Source organism: Pinus tabuliformis, chromosome 5_1 (assembly GCF_031772625.1).
Source record: "Pinus tabuliformis cultivar Carrire ecotype Pingquan chromosome 5_1, CPIR1, whole genome shotgun sequence".
Lineage (NCBI taxonomy): Eukaryota > Viridiplantae > Streptophyta > Pinopsida > Pinales > Pinaceae > Pinus > Pinus tabuliformis.
Genome location: NC_142305.1, coordinates 983,610,434 through 983,635,259, shown reverse-complemented (window position 1 = coordinate 983,635,259; position 24,826 = coordinate 983,610,434). Strand labels below are relative to the sequence as shown.

Sequence of the window (24,826 nt, the reverse complement as noted above, 5' to 3'; positions counted from 1 at the left end):
AGCATTCCCATCAATGTTTATCGATATTTTCCACCTAATTATGTGATTTTAGCACAATTGGTCTTAGGTACATCTAGTGCGTCATCGCTTTATCATAACCATGTTTGGGCATTTGGCGCTATGCCTACCATAGGTCCGTTCATTCGGAATTTGACCTCTCAATAGACAGTGATTTCTGCATTTACTTCAGTCCCAGTGCAACCCACCATTCTGAATCCTCTTGTCGCGTCCATCCAAGTAACAAGTCCAGTTCAACCGACGTCTTGAGTCATGTCTCTCTCAGTTCGTCAATCCCTCTAGTAAGTGGACATGTTGTGCCGCCTGAGGGGTAGAATCTGAATGTTTCTATGGTGTCAAGCACAACTAACGTGAGTGTCTCACAAGCTGACATGGTTGGGATGTACCAACCTTCCTCTGGTTCTATTCAAAACCCTGCTGGTCCTGTTGGATCAAGCAATGTCCAGTACCAACAGGTCCAAAATCCTGTTGGTCCGTCTGGGTCAAGAATTTCCAGTATCAACAGCCTTATGAGGCTTAGGTTCAATACCAAACTCCTTATGTTCCATATGGTTCCCAAGGAATGGCCAATCCGCCTGACATCCTTCACCCTAGACAGTATGTTAAGCTTGGTCCATCCACCATTCCTAGTGGCTATGGCGAGATACAGTTCGGAAATTTTCAAGGTATCAATCCGAGAATTGTTCAGGTACCCTTACAACAGTAAGGAAAACCTCTGCAACAGCAAGGGAAACCTTTGTTGCAGCAAGGTCCATCCATAAAGCAGGAGGGGAAGTTGATGCCGCAACAAGTACAACTGCAACAGCTGTAGGGTCATCCCTTGCAACAGTTACAACAAACCATGCAGTCGCAAATGCAGTATGTTCAGCAAACCTCCCAGCCTATGTCTTCGCAAGGCCAACCTCTGTAGCCATAGGGACAACCTTTGTAGCCGCAAGGTAAACCCTTGCAGCAACAACCCTTATACTCATATCAACAGGGTCAACCCTTACAAGGACAAGGTCGGGGTCAAATCCTGCAGCAGCAAGCCCAAAATCCTAATGTCCAAGGGAAATAGGTCCAGAATCCTTTTGTCCAAGGGCAACAGGTCTTAAATCCTTATGTCCAGGGGAAACAAGTTCAGAACCCGTATGTCCAAGGACAACAAGTGCAACATCCATATGTCCAAGGTCAACAGGCTCAACAACTTTTAACCCGTATGTTGCTTATCAGCAACCTATGGCTGGACAGTTTCAAGGTTTTCAAGGTCAAAATCCACCCTACAGATAAGGTAACCTATAGTGGGGGCAAAATCAAATGCCATATGGAAAAAATCCTCCACTATGGGGACAAAATCCTTACCAGCAGGGATGGGCTCCTTCGGTTGGACCCGCTTATCGACCTCCAATGCCTTTTAATACTCAATTGTCATTCTTAGCTACACTAGGGTTGTCAGATGTGTCTCAACGAATGAATGATCCAATTCTTCATTCACCATACTGGCCTCCAGTCCCTTCCAAGATTCTAACTGATTGTCCGAAGTTTGAAGGAAAAGAAAAAGAGGACCCTCAAGCCCACGTGATGACATATCACCTCTGGTGCTCCTCGAATTCCTACATTGATGATTCCATTCATCTTCGTCTTTTCCAACGAACTCTTACAAGAGTTGCAGCCAAGTGGTATATTGAGCTCCCTTAGAATACCTATCATGACTTTAACACTTTCGCCATGGCCTTTCTCACACATTTCCAATTGCTGGTTCATTATGAAACCGACACCCATCTGTTAACGTCGCTCAAGCAAGACATTGTGACCCACATCTCTGATCATATCCATGAATGGAGGTGTAGATGTCGCTTGATTAAGTTCGATATTGCTGATCAGTTGTTGACCGAATGGTTCACCAAATCCTTCGTCAACAAAATTGCTGAGGACATAGCTATGGGAGGATGTGTCACTGAGGAACAAGCCATCGCGTGTGCCCAGTATCTAGACCTTGTCTATTCACAGTCTAGCACATTATATGATGTGTTACCCGATGCGCCCAGACCATCATCTGACATGATGACATCTAAGTCTCCCGCTACCCCTCCTGTTGATGGAGTAATTGGTTCAGTTACTCTGACCCCTGTAAAATCTCCTTCCAAACAGAAGTCAGTCTCCAACACTGCTTCCAATGAGTCTTCTTGTAATTCGCATGGCCCTGGTAAAACCTCAAAGGTCCATGTTGTTCAGTATACCACAACGGACAAATCCTCGAAAGGTAAGAAGAATGGAAAAGGCAAGGGTAAAGACGATGCCCCAAAATAGGGTCCTCCTAAGTCCTCTACTGGTGATGCTTCTCAACGGAAGCCTAAGTATTCGTGCCTCATTTGTGAGGAAGATCACTATACTAAGGATTGTCCTAGACGATTCGAAGTTAGTTGTTTGCTCAAAGGGACCCCAACTGTCCTAAAAGAGTTGTTTCCATCCCAACAGACCCAAATGGTAGACCAACCTCAGTCATCTATTTCCTTAGGTTCACAAGTGTTCATGATGAGTACACCCATTAATGTGGCTACTAGATCAAAAGATTATCAAACTCTTGCCCTGACAACATGGAAAGAAAAAGAAGCTACCCCTTCTTCTTCTACTCGGTCAAGTTCTAGTCCTCTTCATATAGAGCGACCTAACCCTGATTCCGTCGTTCGACCACCTTCTCGAGGTGTGCTATGAAAGTCCTCGTACAATCCCAATGCTCGAGCCGCTCAACACTATAATATTGTTGAGGATTTGGCTCAGGCACCATCAGTTATGTCTGCTCTCGAGGTACTACAAAGCTGCCCATCTCAACGGAAATCATTACTGTCAGCTATTGGGGGTATTGATCCTACTGATTCAAATCTGATATGTTTTGATCTAGAAAACCATGTTCTGCGTCTTCCTCATCAAATTTCCTTTCTCATTCGGGTAATCATCAATGAGAAAACCATTCATAGGACCGTCATCGGTGGATGTGCCTTTGCCTGCATCATGTCAGTCGCTTGTTGGAAGGAAATTGGTTCTCCTACTCTGAACCAGTCCCATAATGCTGTGGAAGCTTTCGACAGGTGTGATTTCGCGACCATTCGGTGTCTTACCCAATCTTACTATTACTTTGGAGGGCAAGACAATACACATTGAAGTAGAGATCGTTGACGCTAATCTCAATTATAATCTTCTATTCGGACGGAGTTGGACCCATTCCATGCATGTTGTAGCCTCCTCCCTCTTCTGTGTGATTCATTTTCCCCATCAAGGGAAGATAGTCATAGTCGACCAACTGTCTCGCTTTGCCTCTTCCTCCTCAGATGACAATGTTTTGTATGTCAAGCACACCGGTGCTCCTTATGAGAGTGTGGGGGTAGGGCTTTTTAAAGCTCCTGCTTTGATGGGAATTTTTCCACTCCCACCTCCTCATGTTGCCTCTGTCAACATGATCTCAGTCAAATCTTATCCTTGGGTCATACCTTCACCGGATCTTGTTGATACATGTGTTACAGGGAAAAGTGTCTATATAGAACTGCTCTATCCCACTAAGGTGTGGCAGCTGCCTTAGAAACAAACAGAGAAAAGCTACTTTCGTTTTTCCTTTATGAATTATAAATAGAGAAGAACAAGAAGACCAACCTCTGTCTTGCGCTAATCTCCTGATTTGATTCTTCTCTTCTTTGATAGTCTTTCGCTACCTGCTCCCTTGCACGCCCAGCTTCACAAAGTACCTGTAAGATCACAGTAGCATAGCACTATACAAAGACATGGATCTATAATCATAAACAATCTATGATCAGATGTAAATTGACCATACAAATGCAGCAAACATCAATGACACAAGAGCATGGAGGAAAACTTGAATAACTTTTATTGATAAACAAGAAAGAGCCAAGAGGAGTTACAACCAGTTGTTCTGACCCAGCATCAACCTCTCAGCAAGGAAGCCCCTCTTCACCTCATACAAAGCTTAGATCACCCAACAATCTGATGTTTGTCTCAAGAAACCAACAACAATTCCTTACAATATGCAAAATTCCAGCCTCCAACCTCTGGATCTCTTGGATGAGAGATCTATATATAGATATTTGAAGAGGTGTGAGTAAGCTCTGGGTTTCTGATTAGTGTCTTCTCTCTGATAGTTCTTGATGCCACTTGGAGATCTCATTGATCTCTTACTCATCCTTGGGCGATTCTGAGAGGCAAGTGTCCCAAGAGAAGTTTCTGGAAGATTCCATGATCATCCACCTCGCAAACTGTCTATTCCACTTGTCTTTCTCCGTCCATCGCACCCCATAGAAGGGCTTTTTGAAATGCAACGCACTTCTCATGTGTACAAGGTGCGATGCATCGCACCCTGGCCATGGAGCAAGTGAAATGATCCAGTTTTGACCAGTTCTGAGTATTTTTTCATGGAGAACTTCTGGGAGAAGCTGTAATCAGTTGACCTTGTTCCTTTAGCGGTTAGAACAACACTTTTAGGGACTTAGGAGCCCTTGGTTTATGGACATTTCATGCTTGGGGTTGTAGTTCCCAAAAATATCTATAACAGTTGCCCCCTAAAGCATGAAGTCGTTAATCTTTTGATGTCGGGTGAAATGCTTTATTATGAGGATCCGAAGTTCTTTCAAGCTGGGAGGAGACCTGTAATAAGATACAATACAATACATTATCTTCATAATATTTTCATGATCTAGCTGAGGCGGGCATTCCCATGTTCAACTTTATGAATTCATTTTCATGTACATAGGACAGACAATCGTCTGAGTGTAGACTGATGATTCTGGTAGAGCCATCATCCCTTTGATTGGATGATTATCTGCGCGGCAATGATGTACATTTGATGTCTTTATTTCCCTGAATATATATCGCAGCCCGGATGGATGAAACTAGATCTGGGGTCATCAATCTCGTTCGATCTTCACTCGAAGTACAAGTCGATCCATGTGAGAGATGTTCTGGAGTCGAACACGGAAAGACATCGCTTGATTACCATCCAATGATGTAAGTTGTTAACAAGCGCGAGAGGAATCACCGATAATGATAATGACCCTCAAGGTACTGCAATACAATTCACGTGGTGTGAATAAAGGACTTGGCGTCGAACACCACGCAAAATCTTTCAGTCGAAGGTCATTGATGTAAACCTGTCGCCGGAAGTGAGAAACTTGCCATTGAGGCATGCAAGCTTCAAAGTACTGAATGGGGTGTTCCTAGATCAACTTCTTGGATAATGAGTTGATGTCGACAAGAAGCGATCCGTCACAGGAGGGCCTTAATGAATCCCACATCAGTGACACGAAATGGAGCAAATGATTTTAATGGAGGTGAAAACGATCTGATGACATACGGTTCAGGGTGGCGGTCATGAAAGAATGGAGTATGAATGTATTGTAGCGGGTGAGACACAGGTGAAATCTCTGAATGACTTCTCTTGAACATATCGGCGACACTGACATGATGGATTGGTAGCATTACCCCAAATGTGGATGGTGTGATGGGACCATGGCGATGTGACCGGTGAATGAAACAACCCAACCTGACTTGGATGCGGAGTGAAAGTGTCATGTTCAAGAGCGACTTGCTACCAACAAAGTTTCTTCAAGTTTTCTTCCCAATTTTTCCCCAGTCATTGTTGACCAGTACCTCTTTATTTTTGTCAAGCTTGAGGAGGATAACATATGCTTGTTCTATAATTTGCCCTTCAGGCAAACCCATCGCTATGTTTTAACGAGCCTAGCGATAGTGAAACTCGTTCTCATCTATAGACAAGTTTGTCGCTATTAAACTTTTAACGAGTTTAACGACAAAGATAACTCGGTCCTTTTCAATTTTAGAGAGTCTGAAAAGGAACGTAAAGGTAACTCCAAAATTCCTTTTTCGTCATCTAATCCCTTAAGTCCGAAAAAGTATAAAACAATACGGAAGGGATGAATTTTCGATACTTTTTAACGAGCCGAACAAAACAAGCGCTCGATCTTTTTGTGTAATAATCTCTCAGGTCCAAAAAGATTAAAATTTAGAGGAGAGATAGCACTTCCGGTCCCTTTAACGAGCTGGAGAGGCCAATGGCTCGGCAATCTTTTCATATTTTACGAGTCAGTTGAAAAGAGCTTAAAGGAGACTCGTCTTTTGAGGAACGAGTGATAAAATGGATAGCAACTGATTCCAGGTAAGGTTTGGAATTTTCCAATCACGGCAGTGTTACAAGGATGGCTAGTGAAATCACTCTTCGCAGTTGTTCCTCAAAATGGGTAAACAATCAAATGGAGGTGAATGATCGGCCAATGTAAAAGCGGAGGTGATGGTGCAAACACGACCAAGGCTTTAATGGCTGAAGTACTACATTCATGATGGTTATTTACTGGTGAATAGTTCATTTTTTAATGAGCTTAAACGCGGGGGGAAACATTTGCTCATGTCTTATGTTTATTATTTAACGAGCTTGAACTATGTGCTAAAACTTCTCGATGCGGGTTTATTTTTTAACGAGCTTGAACCCTGCAGTAACACTCCTCGTGGCGGGTTTATTTTTTAACGAGCTTGAACCCTGCAGTAACACTTCTCGTGATAAGTTTGCATGCCCCCAACATAATAACGCAAATCGAGGTGCATGCCCCCCAAGCTTCATTGCATTCAACTCGGTGGTTGGAATGAAGGTTTACCTTTGAGATTTGGAAGGGATTTGTTTCTTTTTTTAATGAGGTTGACACTGTAAAAGAACTATCCTCATGACTCCTTGTTTCATTTTTTAATGAGGTCGACACGAGATAAGAACCGTCCTCGGAATCCACCATATTTACAGTATTTGATAGAGAATCAAAAACTGAAGGATGATTAAGGTTGCTGGAATAATCTTCGTGGTAATTTGGAAGACGGGAGCAATGGTGGTAATCTTCCCATGGTGCCTCTCCTATCATTGAATGCATGATTCCTTCGTCTGTTGAATGTACATGCGACGAAGGATTTGAAGAGGTGCCATATTCCTTTAGACCTATCTATCCAAACACTCGATGAGCGTTGATTTGGGTTTGCCCCCAGGCCAAGAAAATTGATTGCTACAATATTTCTAAAATGGCGATGATCCATGCTGACAAAATGTTTAGGAATCTTCTGAATCCATTAGATATAGAAGATTTCATATTCCACTGTGGCCACTTCCGCCAGATTACTCGGAGGCGGTAGGGCAAAAGTACCCATTAAGGCAGGGTCTTTTAGGAGACCTACTCCGATATTTTGGAGCGGATGATTGCTTCCATGGATCATTGGAATGCTTCCCGTAACTTGCGAACTGTTGGGGAGAAATGTTTGTTGGTAGACGATTGTAATTCCTCCTTGGAAGGGAAATGCAATCTTCCTGAAGTAGGTCGACACAACTGCGGCCATGGCATATATCCAGGGCCTTCACAGTAGGATGTTGTAATCGAGGTTTCCGTCGATTACTTCAACATCAATTTCTATTGTTTTACCCCCCAGTTCAACTTGCAAGTTACTTAAAATCCCATATGGAGTGTATGATCGTCCATCAAATGCTTTTAATGTTGTTGACAATCGCAACAAGGGTGGTGAGCCTAAATTTTTCCAGCAACTCATCGACATAATACATGTGGATGGCCCCTCATCAATAATTGTTCGATGAACAGTTTTGTTGAGGGCTTTGAAAGCTAGTTGAGCTGGTAACTGAGGGTCATATCCTTTATGATCAAAGGCCACAAGATTGGAATCCATTGGGTCAATCCCACCTATTGCTGATAATAAAGCTTGCTCTTGGGAGAGGCAATTTTTCGGTACCTCAAGTGTCGACATAGCGGACAATTCTGTGCTATTTTTGCACGAGGATTAAATGTAAATTTGTGTACTACTCCCTTTGGCGACTTTATTCTTTGTTCAGGAATGATGGGTGGCACAACTTTGGTCAAAGTTGTTGTCGAACTACTAGGTTGTTCATTAGCCTTGTTATTCGACAGCTGTGGATTCCCGTAATATTTATTCCTTGTCAAAGCATCATTTTGCTGCTTTGAGATAGACAACATAAGCACTTGGGATCGAGAAGCATTTTGATTAGCAACCAGTTTGGTTCCCGGGTTTGGAAACGGATTAGTCAATACTGCTGAGGTTTTTAAACTCTTAAAGAGTTTCTTGACTTCAACTTTATGTGGACAATCTCTCGTCCAATGATCCTCATCGCATATATGACACCCCGCAGGGGGTTTCCTTTGCCCAGAAGGATTTGGAGAAGGTTTTTCAGGAGATGACTCATCCTGCTTCTTTTTTCTCCCTTTCTTTTTCTTCTTGCCCCCTGGTTGCTTCAGTTGCTTGCCCTTGTCGGTCGACACGACATTTACTTCCGAGGCAAGAAGTTTTTCATTTGCATTTTCATCAGAAATCTTACGGGCTTTCTTAGATGTAGCCTTTGTCGATTTCGTGTTTGTCGTACCTATCACGCCATCACTGGCATGAGAGTCTTTGTTTGATTTAGGAGGGGGAGGAACGAAAAATTCCGGTCTAGGAGCATCAGGTATTTTATCGTAGAGCGTGCCAGACTGAGTATAGATCAAGTCTAAATATTGCGCACGAGAAATAACTTGCTCTTCGGTGACGACTCCCCCTTTTGCCACATCTTCTGTAACGGAAGGTAACAAAGACTTAATAAACCATTCAGCTAAAAGTTGATCAGGAACATACGTTTTTACCATTCTACGACGACGTCGCCACTCATGAATATGATCAGATATGTGAGTGGCCATTGTTTGTTTGAAATTAGTAAGAAGTTCTGTTCCCGTTTCGTACCTTATCGGTAACTGAAAATGGGTTAAAAAGGTTGTGGCTAGGGTACTGAAGTTGTCAAACGAAGCTCTGGGTAACTCGATATACCATTTTGCTGTTGGACCGGTTAACGTCTTCTGAAAAAGACGAAGCCTAATTGAATCATCGTTTAGGGTGTTTGATGAACACCACAGGTGAAATGTCATCACATGATTCGATGGGTCTTCACCCGAATTTCCATTAGATTTAGGAATATCTGAGGGAAGTTTATACGGAATCGCTGGCCACCAAGGGGCATAAGCAATTGGATCATTCGTCAGCCGGTTTAGATCTGGTAATTCTAGAGTTGCTACAAAGGGCAACTGTTGATTCAGGTCAGGCGAAGCATACCCAGGATAAGATGGAATCGCCTGAGCAGTGGGTCTTTGCATACCAACATAATGTATTTGATGCTGGCAACTTTGACAAGGTTGATGGGCATAACCATTATAATATGGTCGTTGATAACCGCTTTGGAAATGCGGTTGCCCATTACTTACAAAGACTTGTTGCTCAGGTCCTTGATATGATTGTTGAAATTGCGGTTGTTGAGATTGAACCAGCCATGGTTGTTGGACCATTTGTTGTTGCCCGATACTGGATGATTGACCAAGATGAGGAGTCATAGTACTTGTTTGAGCCTCAGTCGCTCCAGATAAGGAGGCACTAACCTGAGGTTGTGATTGAGTCGTTGAGACAAGAGGCTGTTGTATTGCAACCTGAGAAACTTGAGGTTGACATACAACAGGTAGCGCTTGTACTTGCGATGCAGTCACCATAGCAGGTATAGTGGGAATATTCGAAACAGGGTGGACTGGTTGCATTGAATATACAACCCTTGGTTGCTGAGGCAGTATTGGTACCCAACCGCTGGATGTAATTCCAGATTGACCTGAACTTTGTTGTAAACTCCCATATGGTTGTTCTCCGGGAGGGAACAATGAAAAGGCATACTGCTCTCCATATGGTGGAAATCCAGTACTTAAAGGGTAGATTGGCCTTTGAAGACTCATTGGATCAATTTGTTGAGTTTCAACATAAGAAATACCAGATGATAATCCGGATGAAGAAATAGGAACTAACAATGTCGTCGAAACAGTCCCTGATTGGACTCCGGCTTGTTGTTGATAACTTGCCGGGACGGATGGTATACCGGCGAACATTGTTGGAGTAGCAGAAGGAGGTTCTGCTGCTGCTGAGTCGGATGACACAGTCCTGGATGTCGATGGTTGTTCAGACATATCTAGTCTATCCAAAAGATTTTCTAGCGATTTCGATTGACTTCCTTCCACCATTGCGGATTACTCGATCAACTCAAAATAAAGGGGAAATATGTTTCCGAATTAGATGAATTTTAGACGCTTTGACACAACTTGTTTTTTCAATTTTTAAGAGTCGAGAAAAAACAAAAGATGACTCTAGTCGCCTTCGATTTTTAATGAGCCTGAAGTGACAAGTGCTCAGATGGACCTTTTCTGTTAAGGAGTCTGAAAAGGAACGAAAGGGACTGCTCTGGAAATCTAGGTAGAGGGATTACCAAACCAATCGCAAAACTGCAGAATACTTTTTACGGTATGGCAGTCAATCTTCCCGAATGTTGTGTTCAGTGCATTGCGATCGATAGGGCGGCAGACACGGCTTCCTATGGATAAAGGATTAAGCCTATTGGGGTCTCCTAAAATATACTCGACGGTACGTGGGAGCACAAGTCCGTACTGGCACTTATCACCTCAAAGTGGAGGAATCACCCAACCATCAGTGAGAACAACAGTTACCAGGCTTTACGATGCCGGAATACGTCTCTAGCCTAGACTTTAAATGTTGTGCGTTAAGTTCCAAAACGTTGTTAGATTCATTGAATTTATTTTATAGTTGATCTTGTTTATGAAGTTTGCCTTTCAGGTTCACCGTGAGATGTAGATGTAATACTAAAATGCAATCTAAGATGATAAACAAACTTTTTATCTTCTTTGTGCAATGAAAATCCTAGCTACTAAGGAAAGAAAGACAGAATCTTTTCACAAAGAGCAAAGAGCACACTCTAAATGCACTTTCCTAAATCAAGCCAATCAGACTGTCTATATGCAAATGCACATGCATGTATTTGTTTTCGACTTTCTTAGTATATGAATGCTAAAAAGAAAGTTGATGCACAAATCTGAATTTCTTTTCAAGTGACAAATATCAACAAGTTTCTTTTCGAAATAAAAAATGGAGACGATCACAACACCTTACGATTTTGAAATGAATACTTGTTCTTGACACTAGAAAATTACAAGTTCAGACCAAAAACAATAGTAACAGGATAATCGACCATCAACAGCAATTAAACTCTTTCCTATGATCGAAATCGACACTTGTGACTGTTTCAAATCAAAGGACGACAGTACGATTATGCTACTTTTGCAAAGGAGAACTGAAAATGACTCAACAAACACATAAAAACATCTACAGTTCTTTTGTACAAAGGAGGTGGAAGAACAACAAGGAAAAGGGGTTTCAAACAGACATATACTGATCACAGGTAGCAAAATTCAGGAATAGAACTGAAAGAATGAATCACAGAAACCAAAACTGCACAGAGCCTAGTCTGATCAGCGCACCTGTAACACAGAGAATTTGAAATGCAGCGCACCTTGTCCACTTGAGAAGTGCGCTGAAGTTTAGATTCTCCTAACAGTACCTGCACTGGGCTAGAAACGAGATTCTGTTTGGGTTCCGGGTCACAGTTTGCAGTTCAGTTCTTGGGTTTTGGCCGAGCAAAAAGCAATCAGTAATGCGACAATCAGGGGTAGATCTAAGGAGGATCTAAGAGCTATCACAAGGGCAATCAGATAGTTTGTGAATCAGTTGTTTAAATCATAAACAGATCCAGTAGATGGATTGAAGTAGCATTTATCTACTTTGCATATGTTATGGAAAATGCAGTTCGAATACTACCTGTAAGTTTATGAAACAGACAACAAAGAATGATAAACAAACAAACTAATTCCTCCCCAACGGAGGCGCCATTTTGTTACAGGGAAAAGTGTCTATATAGAACTGCTCTATCCCACTAAGGTGTGACAGCTGCCTTAGAAACAAACAGAGAAAAGCTACTTTCATTTTTCCTTTATGAATTATAAACATAGAAGAACAAGAAGACCAACCTCTGTCTTACGCTAATCTCCTGATTTGATTCTTCTCTTCTTTGATAGTCTTTCGCTACCTGCTCCCTTGCACGTCCAGCTTCACAAAGTACCTGTAAGATCACAGTAGCATAGCACTATACAAAGACATGGATCTATAATCATAAACAATCTAGGATCAGATGTAAATTGACCATACAAATGTAGCAAACATCAATGACACAAGAGCATGGAGGAAAACTTGAATAGCTTTTATCGATAAACAAGAAAGAGCCAAGAGGAGTTACAACCAGTTGTTCTGACCCAGCATCAACCTCTCAGCAAGGAAGCCCCTCTTCACCGCATACAAAGCTTAGATCACCCAACAATCTGATGTTTGTCTCAAGAAACCAACAACAATTCCTTACAATATGCAAAATTCCAGCCTCCAACCTCTGGATCTCTAGGATGAGAGATCTATATATAGATATTTGCAGAGGTGTGAGTCAGCTTTGGGTTTCTGATTAGTGTCTTCTCTCTGATAGTTCTTGATGCCACTTGGAGATCTCATTGATCTCTTACTCATCCTTGGGCGATTCTGAGAGGCAAGTGTCCGAGGAGAAGTTTATGGAAGATTCCATGATCATCCACCTCGCAAATTGTCTCCGCCACTTGTCTTTCTCCGTCCATCGCACCCCATAGAAGGGATTTTTGAAATGCAACGCGCTTCCCGTGTGTACAAGGTGCGATGCATCGCACCCTGGCCATGGAGCAAGTGAAATGATCCAGTTTTGACCAGTTCTGACTAGTTTTTCATGGAGAACTTATGGGAGAAGCTGTAATCAGTTGACCTTGTTCCTTTAGGGGTTAGAACAACACTTTTAGGGACTTAGGAGCCCTTGGTTTATGGACATTTCATGCTTGGGGTTGTAGTTCCCAAAAATGTCTATAACAACATGGGGCAAGGTTATGCCACTAAGTCCGGCCGAAATCAATTATGTGGAAATTCTTTCGGCCTCAAGTTTCGTATCCTCTGATCATCCTATTTCGAGTTCATCTCTCGATGTGTCTTCTCATTCCCCATGGCTTAGTTCTGGCCCGATGGTTATGTCTATGTATCTTGAGAAGTTCTCTTCTCCGCTGCCTATTGACATGTCAGTTTCTCCTGACATTGTCAAGATATTTCAACTGCAGGCACCTTTATCTCTTCATGGATTTAGGTTTTTTCTCCCTCCCCGAGTTTTTATCGATTGCCCATTCTTGCAATGGGATTGTCATCTGACTCGTAACCCTCCCTCGCCTAGGGGTCATGGGGGCACAACCTTATATGAATTCTACTCTATTATTTGGCCGAGTCGATGCTTACTCATCATGTCAATGGTAAAACTCCGGTGTTCATCTATGTTGATTGATTACCTGAGTCCGAGCATGGACTCTCTCAAAAAGTACTATGCTTAGGTCATCTTGCATGGTTACTTTTGTACAATAGTGTGTCATTCATTTTTGTACAGTGTGGTTTGGTGTGTTATTTGGCAAGAAACTTCTCTGCTTATTATATTTTTGCCTGCTTTGCAGATGTCGGTGTCCCCTCATGTCGGTTTCACTGATGGTGCTTGCTGTAGTACCCATAATCTATCATCTGCGGCATGGGCCATCTATGACCCCCATGGTGAGTTGATTGATCTTCAAGGTGTTTATCTAGGTCGAAAAACTAATAACATCGTTGAGTATAGCGCGATCATCGAATTATTATCAGAAGCTATTGCTCTTGGCATCCGGGAATTGGTTGTCAACCTTGTTTCACAGCTTGTTGTTCTTCAACTCAACTGGAAATATTCCTTTAGAAACCCTCAGATCTTGAGAATGTATCTACGTATTCGTCTACTAGAGAATTTTTTTGATTACATTACATATCATCATATTCCTAGGCACATGAATACATACACAGATGCATTAGCTAATTATGTGTTGGATATAAATTTATGAAACATGCGAAACTCAAAAACAGAAACATTTGTGCCGTAGTAAGCAAACAAGTACAACATATATATATATATATATATATATATATATCTAAGTATGCCACACCCTCCAAGAGTGCTCCAAGAAAAATCTAAGTATCTAAGTATGAGAGAGAGAGAGAGCTTCAAACTGAACTGGCCAAGCTTGAACCAAGAACCCGCCAATTGATCCTCAGAAGCCTTTTTATCAATGAGGCCTCTATTTTCTTCATTTTCCATTATTTTCCTTCATTTTCCTCCTCAAATGCAAATTGTGACCTTTCACCTTCCTTTTCTCCTAATTTCCTTTACTTTCATATGTAAATGTGCCAAAAATTTCATTTTTCCTTTCCAAAGCCTAAGCCATTGCCTTTGCTAATTTCCTTAGCCATAATAAACCCGAATAAATGCCCACTAGGATGTTTCCCCCACCATTCAACTTGGAATATGTGTCCCATCATCCGTGGCCTTATATACATTTTTACATGAATTTTCACTAGGGCTGTTACATTGAGATACTTGTTTGACCAACTGAATCTAAATGCCAGACAAGCTAGATGGTTGGCCACAATCACTGAGTTTGACTTTGAGATCGGGTACATCAAGGGAAAGGAGAACAGGGTTGCAGATGCTCTTAGAAGGTGGGTACAGGTAAATCACATTGCAACTATGAGTTCTTATGGGACAGATCTACAAGATCAGATCTTACAGGCAGGTCAACAAGATAACAGGTACATGGAGCTCAGGCACAAGTTACAATAGAGTACAGGTACAAGTATAGGTAGTGGTACAGGTGCACAGGATGTGGACTATCATCTCTCAGCAGATGGCTTGATTAGATTTAGGGACAGGATATATGTTCCAGACAATAGTGAGCTCAAGAAGATTATCTTGAGGGAGTTTCATGCGAAACCATATTTAGGACACCCAGGATATCAGAAGACATTGACTGCAGTGAAGAAGTTCTATTATTGGCTAAATATGAAGAAGGATGTGGCAGAGTTTGTGGCTAGGTGCTTTGACTGTCAACAGGTGAAGGTAGAGTGTAAACATCCAGGTGGAATATTAGAACCGATTCTGATTCCAGAGTGGAAATGGGAGGTCATTTCCATGGATTTCATTACAGGTTTGCCAGGGACATCTAGACAACATGATTCCATTATGGTTGTGGTGGACATGCTATAAAAGGCAACACACTTCATTCTAATGAAGTCCACTTATTCAACCAGTGATGTAGCACAATTATTCATTAGATATGTCGTCAGATTGCATGGTGTTCCGAATAAGATTGTGTCTAACAGGGATGCAAAGTTCACTTCTATATTTTGGAAAGAGTTGTTTGCATGTTTGGGTACAGACTCCATAGTTGGCCTTTAGCACAACTTATCATTCGCAAACAGATGGACAGACAGAGAGGGTCAACAAGATATTGGAGGACATGTTGAGGATGTATGTGATGCATCAATAGAGGATATGGGAGGAGTATATTCCGTTGGTCGAGTTCGAGTACAATACTCATGGTAATCAAGAAGAATCTAAAAGCAGCATAGGAAAAACATAAAATTTATGCAGATCGAAACAGGTTGTTTAAGGAGTTTTAGGTTGGGGAACATGTGTACTTGCACATCAAGCTAAAGAAAACTTCCTTGAGTATTGGATCGTGTGCCAAGTTGACACCTCAGTTTTGTGGACCTTTCAAGATACTTAAAAGGATCAGACCAGTGGCCTATCGACTTGCACTGCCTCCAACAACGAAAGTCCATGATGTTCTCCACGTGTCATTGCTTAAGAAGTATGTTAAAGACGTTGATCATGTGATTGAATGATTTGTATTGCAGGTGGAGCTAGATGGAGAATTTGAGCCGGAACCTCAACGTATATTGTAGAGAAAAATGCTTATGCTCCATAACCGAGCAATCGAGCAGGTGAAAGTGCAGTGGAAGCACTTTGGGCCCGATGAAGCTACATGGGAGATGGCGGATAAGATGCAGGCTATGTATCCTTCCCTATTTGCTGGTTGAGCAACTTTTTTTGGTATATGTTTGGTGATATTTTTGGTATATGTACATATGTATATCTACATATGTATATGGATGTAAATACCACCATGAGCTATGTTATAAAGCTCCAATAAGCGGTATGGGTGTCATGTCATTATTGTTATCATGTAGCTATGTTGTCATGTTGGTTCACTTCTCAGCAGGTTAATCATTGTAAATACTGCATCGAGCTAAGTTATAAAGCTCCATAGGAAATATGTTTTTCTTTTAGCAGTCTTGTTAGTTGTAGGTGTCAATGAACACCGAGGACGGTGTTCCCCAGGGGGGAGGGTTCTGTATCATCCATGGTGAAAATTTAACCACAGTTATGAGACACTTATTCCAAGCTGAATGTTGGGCAAAAGCATCCTAGTGTGGGTGTTCATTTGGTTTATTATGGCTAAGGAAATTGGCAAAGGCTTTGGAAAGACAAAATGACATTAATTAACATTTTATTTAAGAAAATAAAGGAAATTAGGAGAAAAGGAAGGTGAAAAGTCACATGTTACATGTGGGGAGGAAAATGAAGGAAAATAATGGAAAAAGAAGAAAATAAAGGGCTCATTAATAAAAAGGTTTCTCAGGATTAGTTGGTACCTTTTATTAGTTCAATTTTGGAGCTCTCTTTATTCTCTCTCTCTCTCTCTCTCTCTCTCTCTCTCTCTCTCACTCTTAGACAGAGTTTTCTTGGAGCACTTAAACATTGGATCAAGAAAGGAAAAAGAAGGCAAGAGGAAACAAAGATCAAACAAGGAAGAGAAAGATCTAGCAACTACAATGAGATTATTTGCAAGTATCGATTTTCATGTATGATTTCCTTTCTAGAATTAGCCTGCAAGGTTATGCATGTGTGTTCTTGGTTCTCTTACTGTCATGGGCATGGTATTTGCCAGGTGTGACAATGTTTTTCATCCTAGCCTTGCCATTTCTGGATAGCCATGGTGTGGTGGATAGCCATGGTGTGGTGGATTCTTTTGTATGTCGTTGAGCTAGATTTCTGGATGGACTCGAAGCTAAGTGGGGTGGTCTTAGGATTATTACAAGGCCTAGGAATCCTGGGGTGGGATACATGGTAAATCCTGAATGTGAAACACCTCAATTAAGCCTAGGAATCCCTTGATTGGTAATGGCGGGATACACGGTAAAGCTCAGTGGTGAGTACCCTTGATTGGGCCTAGGAATCTCGAGATGGGATACACGGTAAATACCAGAGGGTGGAGACCTCGTAGGCCTAGGAATCCCTTGACTGGTAATGACAAGATACACGGTAAAGCCGAGAGGTTGGGACGAACAAATTACTCACAGTGTAGGTGGAGAGATCCAATGACATCCATGCTTGTTTTTGGCTTCGTGATCCGGTGAGGATTGTGGTAAATCCTGCTATTGTATGATTATTATTTATGGCCTAGTGATCCAGTGGGGATTACGGTAAAGCCTGGTTCTATTGTTGAGGGTGAGGTGGTGTAGCCTTGAGAAGCCCTGGTTGATTTTGGTTATAAGTCCCACATTCATGCTTGGAATATGGCAGGGGGTGATTGGTTGAAAGAAATAAATGGTTCAGCCAATCTACGATCAAGTGGAACGTGGTAGTCCCATACAAGGTTGGCTTTTTAATTCATTAATGAGAACTATTTCTCCTTGGTAATTTATGAGCAAATGTACTGGTTCATATGAGACATTTATGGCAGATGTAATCTTGATATTTATGTTGGTTATATGTTAGTTATGAGCATGTTTTATGACATTGATGTGTTGGAAATACTGAGAGGAGGGGTGAATCAATATTTCTTTTTTCGACTATTGTTTTACCAGTTAAAACATTTATATTCAAAACACAAGATGAACAACAAGAATAAATGATTTTATTAATATAATCTTTGCAGAAAAAATAGATACAGTATATAAGTGGTTGCAATCAGTTGCCAAGCACCAACTTAGACTTTTGGGAGGCTCCAACCTCCAGAGCTCCAACTCTATTTCGCCAAGGCAACAATCTTGGACTTAGGAGCACCAACTCCCAAGGACTTCAATCCTTCCAGTTCCTGAGACACTAGTCCCAAGGACACCAATCCTTCTTACTTCTAAGGCACTAATCCAAAGGACTTCAATCCTTCCTACTTTTGAGGCACCAGCCCCAAGAACTCCAATCCTACTTACTTCTGAGGCACCAGCCTCAAGGGTTCCGACCCAATCTTGTCAAGGCACATTTGATAGTGATGTCCTGCTTTCAGAACTCTTCATTATTGAGTTCTGTCTGTTTACAGCTTCGTTGTAGTCTCCATGCTACAACTTCAATGACAACCAATCTTCTCATGAAGGAGTCTTTACAACTCTTCATATTATCACACATAGTCTCTGATAGCCTTTGTGCTCTCTGATAATGTCTTCACACAACTTTAGTCAATCTACTGTTAGCTGCACTAAGATCTGTATAAAGAACAACTTTATGTTCAAGCATCTGTTCTAATGTCATAGCGAATGCTTCAACATGACTGCTTCTCTGCTGGCTATTTCTCCCTTCAAATAATGTTAAACAAAACTTTATTCACTACATCACAGATTTATTCTTCACACTCCATTGTATGCCTGATTTATTCATCATAGGTTTGAGTCTTTCACAGGGTGATACGATCAGCAGAGATTCCCATCCTTTGAGTGCCTCCTTTCCTGTTGGTCCTTCGGCCCTTTCCTGTACTGCTGGACCCCCACACTGCCTCTGTTTCCTCCAACTTATTTCAACAATGTTCAATCGCCACATTGTTTTCTGTTTTTCCTGTTTTTATGCATTCCTCATGCCTTTGTCAATTAGTTTCCTCTTTTCACTGGCTCTTTTGCTTCCTCCTCGGTCTCTGTAGTTTCTTCTACATCGCTTGATCCTTCAACTTCCCTCCTTGGTCGCTATGGCTTCCTCAATCTCTTCGTGCTCACCAACACTCCTGAGACACGTTGATTCAATGACGAGGACCAACCACACATAGCAAAACTATTGCCTGTTCAAACTATAATAGAGCCCCGTTTTTCAATGATAATGGGCATACACAGAGACAGTTTTGTTTAACGGACATGCCACATCCCAATCGCAATCGCAATCGGCTTTAGTTCAGCCTCCTAAACTATCGGGAGGATTTCTTAAAGCATTTTAGCCTTTAAACCGCGCGCAAGGCCAATATTAAAATACACATGACATATGAGAAAAACCACGAGCGAAGCGCTAAGGGCAGACTTCAAAATTTATTGCACCCTCATCTATAACTACATCGGGTTCGCAGTGAAATCGCAATCAGCAGTCGCAGCATATCACACCATTCCGTTATAACTTACAATGATCACTTCCGATATGGTTGATGCGATATAGCATTTAATTCAAGTGTAATGTTGCATTGGGTCCACAACATTCATCGCAATCGACACTTGCCCTTGGCGGAGGTCCGATGCGATATCGCTAATCGCCATCGGCGATTACAATGGGCCGCTTAACACTTTATGACTTCTGCTCCCAAAGTGTCGATGCGATATACGTCAGCAATCGCAAATCACAAAGGTTCAGGGCTCGACGTTAACGTAGACCACTTACTTATAACGATGCGATAATATGTGCCAAACCCGATAAGACTCAACACTCCCGTGCATAATATTTCAAGTCCACTTTCACGAATCCGCTAAGTGTTTAGCGTGATTTCTCTGTGTAAAAAGCATTCAGCGATAAACAAGTAAATACACAGGGGTGATGTTATATGGGTTCTACAAGCCCGATAGCATTAACACTTCCACCACCTCTGATAGTGTTATAATAGTATAATATATATGTATGTTTTTATATATAGTGTTAATAATATTATATATAATATTATATATAATATATATATATATATATATATATATTATATATATATATATATATAAATATATATATATATATATATATATATAATATATCCTTTGATAGCTCTGATATGTAAATGTAAAGCCATGATACTCTCTCGATAGTGCTCCGATAGCTCTGCATGCATGCCTCCTCGATGGCTCCGATAGCTTTGATATTCTCCAATATGCCTCTCTTGCTAACTCCTACGTTAACAGACCCTTGCTTATGGCTTGGCTATCTTGATGGCCTTACTATTGTCTCTTCATGGATCTGCTCTGCTTCCCCTTGGCTTCATATTGTCATCTAGTATCTAGAATATTGCCATATTGACATCAATGACAACCTAGGTCAACAATCTCCCCTTTTGTTATTGATGGCAATATTCTTCTTCTCTCCCCCTTTGACATCAATGGCAAAGGAGTGCTCTGGGACTCCCCCTATCAAACTGCTTCTGTTCTTCTTGAATGGTAGATCTTCATGGGTTTTTGACTCCCCCTGTCATAGTGCTCTTCTTATTTTTACTCAAGATAGAAGGATTGATGCTTTATCATCAATTAGCACATTCTTCCCTCTTCATGTCTCAGAACTAATTTATCATGGCTTCAACAATGCTTAAAGACGCTCTATTTCAATGCTTTCAATCAGATTGCAAATAACCATACACCAAGTATTCGAGTTCAAGTTTTTATGCTTCAATCGAGATTGTTATCTCCATAGTCAGAATTGAGAGGCCTTCATAGTCCGAATCAAGAGAAAACATGCCACTAAAATTTTATTTCTTGTTATCTTTCTTCAGATCTGAGTCCCTTTGTGTCTCTGTGCTTCTCCTTAAGTCACCGCCATCCAATATTCATCATTACTGCATTTGGATGAAGTGGTAAGAGGTTGTGCCTTACTGTTGCTCTATTTTCTCAGTGACCAGTCTTAGCATAAGTTATATTTGACTGCACAACATTCTCCTTTCTATGAGCCATCTTTTCCTTGTGTTCTTGTAAATATCTCAGCAAGTTATTTCCCTAGCCAATTTAGATATCCAATCTGTGACTGTCTTTTAAAATCATTCTGTTGATTTGCATCTTTTTGCAATGCTTCAGTTTGTTATATGCTTCCAACGGCTCTTATTTCGAACTCCATTCCAAATGTATCTGTTTGTTTGAAGATTGCCTCTATTAGTGTCTATAATTTATCTGTTCTCACATTAAATCCCTGAGTCACGACATTTAGCATCTGTAATATCAGCATCATAGTTATTTGCCCTATTTCTCTAGCATTATATGAATTTCTCTGTTGCTCTAAATACTACTTAGTGATTAAGTGGAAAGCATCTTTAACAACAGTCCAAAGAATGGTTACAGAATCATATTCTTCAATGGAGTATTGTCTAGTCAATTTAACGTCTTAAATTGCTCTACATAAATTATCAATCCGGGTATCGTAAACTGATGAAGTGTGGTGCACCATATGTGCTTAGTTAACCTTTCTCTTACTTCGTCATTTTATAGTTTATGTTGTTTTTGGGGTTTTGTTCTTGTTGCTTTTCTAAAGTGTTTAATGCAACTTAAAACATGTTATTGATGGAGTTAGTATTTAAACAAAAGTGTAAATATACAACTAGTTCAATCGAAATAAAATGCAATAATCAAATAATGAGAGAATGACTATGAGACCCAGTATCCTTGCTGCTTCAGCAAAAGGACAAGATGATTCTATCACGTCATTAGTTCATTAAAAGGCTATGTGCATCACTAATCTACAATCAACTTGAAAGCAATTTATGTACAACTAATATACATGGTGAAATAAAATGATAACTATACAAGGCAGGGGCCCTCTACCACCTATGAAATCAAATGCTTAAAGGAAAATAAAGACATCAAATAAAGGACTAATGGCATCGGCCCAGTATCTCTGCTGCTGATTTAAAATGAAAATGAAATCTATATTAAATTCAATTAAAAGTGAGAACAACTATCTCACACAATTTTAACTCTTCAACTTAATCTAAGCAATGTGAAATCTAAGTGACACTACATAAAGGAGACAAATCACACTACTTTAACCTTTTCTTAACCTTTTTGCCTTTCAGCTAGATTTATCATGTGAGAACAGTTATGAACAAGTCAGCAATGTGAGTCTTAAAGCAAACTAAACCAAGCTGTACTAAGTAATATTTTGGCTCCAATAAAGTTATTTGATTATGGAAAAAGAACCATCAATAGATGAACAACTTGATATCTAAGAGCATAAAGTAAAGTGCAAGTTAAAGAAATGATACTAATGAAAATCAAACTGCAGAAAAATAAAGGTCAGCAACATAGACAAGATGATCACACATGCCACTAGTCATGAAATCAAAGCAAAATTGAACACACTTGTATGAATTAAAATTGCATGAATGAAAAATCTAATCTACCTTACATTCTACAAAGCAATATTTACAAAATGAAATCTACTCTACCTTACATTCTAATATGCTCCATGACATCTACTTCACATCTCCTTCCATGTTGAGAACATCAAAGCTTTATTCAAATTCTTCAAAAGTACAAAGTACAACAAAGTTCTCCAAAGCTTTCAAAAGCCATCAAGGAAGAACTACAAACTTAAGAACTAGGGACTAAAAAGACTAACAAATGAAGGAGATAGATCTCCTATTTATACAAAAAGATGAGAGTCATCTCATTAATGATAGTCCATGAATCTCTCCCTCTACCTCTAGAGTCCTAATCAAAATAGGAACTGATAAGACACGTGTCTTTTTAGAGTTACAATACAATTAGGAGATGTGACACATATCCTCATGATCCCATGATTCTTTCCAACCAAATTCGAATTTGGCCTTAGAGTGTCACATAAGGGTCTTCTGGAAGCCTCCTTTCAACCTACACATGTCAACAATCTCAACCCATTTGTTAGGTATAAGCATATGCACATTATTTTCTAATGTTTAACCACAAATTCACTTAAAAGGCTTAGAAATAATAAAGATTGGAAAAACATAAAGGTGGCCCAATGATAATGAAAGTGGGATGAATGTGGTGACATATTAGTGAAATGGAGATGAAATGGAGGTGATATAATGGACATAATAGTGAAAGTGTAATGGAAATGAATGACATTTTCAAGACTCAACATACCCCCCAACTGAAGCTATTGCATGTCCTCATGCAATATATATTACATTAACTCTTTTGATCCTTGAGCTTTGGCTTAACTTTGCATGATATCATTTGATAACTTCATAATTCTGCAAAGTGTTTCACTTGAATTGCAACATGGTTGGTTCTTGTGTTATGTTATCACTGAAAATGCTGTAGTAAAAATTTTTTTAGCTTGGCTTAAAGTCAGGGTATTTTCGCAGCGCCAGAATTCTTTTTAGCAGTTTCGCAGCGCTACCTGTTTGAGTGGTTTCGTAGCGTGCTACGAAACTGGGGATTTGTTTGAGTTTTCAGTGAAGGTCCAAATCCTAGCATGCTTATTGTACAGAGTTCTTCTTCCCTCCAGGAATGTTGATGAGAGCAGTGGCAGTATGTTCAAGGAGACACCTTATGATGATGCAGCTATTGTAGGATTGCCATCAAATACATTAAGGGAGTTATCTCTGAATTCTGGCTCATGGGTGATTGTGAAAGATGTACATACTAATGTGGGAGACTTGCAGGAGATTTTGTGTTGAATCCTCTAGACAAAGAATCTATTAAATTTTATAAGTCATAGAGTGTTTGATATTTGGGATTGTCTTTTCACAATCTGTAACTTCTTTCACAAAGCAGGGCGCCACAATGGATTGAAAGATTTGAAAAATATTTATGATAAAGTTCATGTTCCCGTTTGTTGGGTATTGGTGTTCAAAGTTGGATTAGGTAATAAAGGGGCTGCGCTTGCAAATAGCATTTCCAATTGGCTAAATGTGGCACTTCTATCAATTTATGTTAAATCTTCCCCTGCATGCAAGAAGACATGGACATCTTTCTCAAGGGAAGCTTTATATGACATTACAAACTTTCTTAAGCTTACTATTCTATCTGCAGTAATGCGTTGCTTGGAATACTGGTCTTTTGAAATGCTTGTTCTCTTCTCCGGTTTGTTGCCTAAGCCTGAACTTGAGATATCAGTTCTCTCCATCTGTCTTAGCACTGATGCAGTTGCATATATGATCCCCTTTGGCGTGGGTGCTGCTGTAAGTACACGAGTTTCCAATGAACTAGGAGCTGGACGCTCACGCACTGCACAGTTATCAGTGTGTGTCGGGGTTTGTATGGCAGTCAATGAGGCTCTTATGATAGGATATATTTTATTCTCTATCAGAAATGTATGGGGCTATGCTTATAGCAATGAAGTAGAGGTAGTTGAATGCATTTCAACCATGATGCCACTGCTTGTACCCTCAACATTTATGGATGCCATCCAAGGTGTTCTATCAGGTATTGCTAGAGGATGTGGATGGCAAACGTTGGGTGCCTATGCAAATCTTGGGGCATACTATGTGGTTGGCATGCCTATAGCTGTCATTTTAGCCTTTGCACTGCATGCTGGCGGCAGGGGACCTTCGGCATTTGAGCACCTGTTCTGTTGCTAAGAACATTGCGCTAACAAAGGAAAATCTTATCAAAAATTTATCACTGCTGCACAGAAAAGGATATATGGGAGCACCCAAAAGAAGTTGATCAGGTTTTGGTTAAATATGAGCGCCTTCAAAAATTTCGCATTCATACTCCAAGGTATGCACTTGTGAACAGAGATTACCCCTATTAAGAGTTGAACTACTTTGTGGAGCAAGGGATTTTGTTCAAAACCATGCATAGCGAATTATCAAGCCTTTTGTGGAAAAAACCAGTTTATGGAGATGATCACAGTGTCTATGGTTTAGTGGCCAATCTTCTGGCTTATCATATGTTTTCGAGCCTCTTACACTATTATGGAGGATTGAACCCGCGTTATCAAAGGCAAACAGAGCGAAAAGTTGTAGAAGGACAATGGGATTTCCAAGAGCTAAGGCCGCTG

The 24,826-nt window shown here is 40.6% G+C and overlaps 1 pseudogene; it reads left to right on the top strand.

Moving 5' to 3' along the window:
* The first annotated feature begins 2,061 nt into the window (after window positions 1–2,061).
* LOC149168027 (protein DETOXIFICATION 16 pseudogene) lies at window positions 2,062–24,401 on the top strand (annotated as a pseudogene).
* The last annotated feature ends 425 nt before the right edge of the window (window positions 24,402–24,826 follow it).